Source organism: Eimeria mitis, genomic scaffold (assembly GCF_000499745.2).
Source record: "Eimeria mitis Houghton genomic scaffold, Emh_scaff257, whole genome shotgun sequence".
NCBI classification, from domain to species: Eukaryota; Apicomplexa; class Conoidasida; order Eucoccidiorida; family Eimeriidae; genus Eimeria; species Eimeria mitis.
This window is the reverse complement of record NW_013570910.1, coordinates 18,270-18,658: the sequence shown is the minus strand read 5'-3', so window position 1 is coordinate 18,658 and position 389 is coordinate 18,270.

Genomic DNA, 389 nt, shown 5'->3' with positions numbered 1-389 from the left:
TGATGCTGTGGCAAATTGTTGCTGCTGCTGCAGCTGCTGTCGCAACTGTTGCTGCTGCTGTTGCAGCAACGACTGTTGCTGCTGCTGCTGCTGCTGCTGCTGCCGCAACTGTCGCTGCTGCAGCAGCAGCAGCAGACAACAGCAAAACATAAAAATCAATTGCTGCTGCACTCGGCCTTCAAGGGGAGGGGGCTGCCCACGACACCAGCAGCAGCAGCAGCAGCAGCAGCAGCAGCAGCAGCAGCAGCAAATGTATTGCATTTGCTGCTGCTGCTGCTGCTGCTGCTGCTGCTGCTGCTGCTGCTGCTGCTGCAACGGGAGGCACCTCGCTCATCTTGGGCGCTCTAAAAGAATCCCCAGGGGCCCCTGCAGCAGCAGCAGCAGCAGCA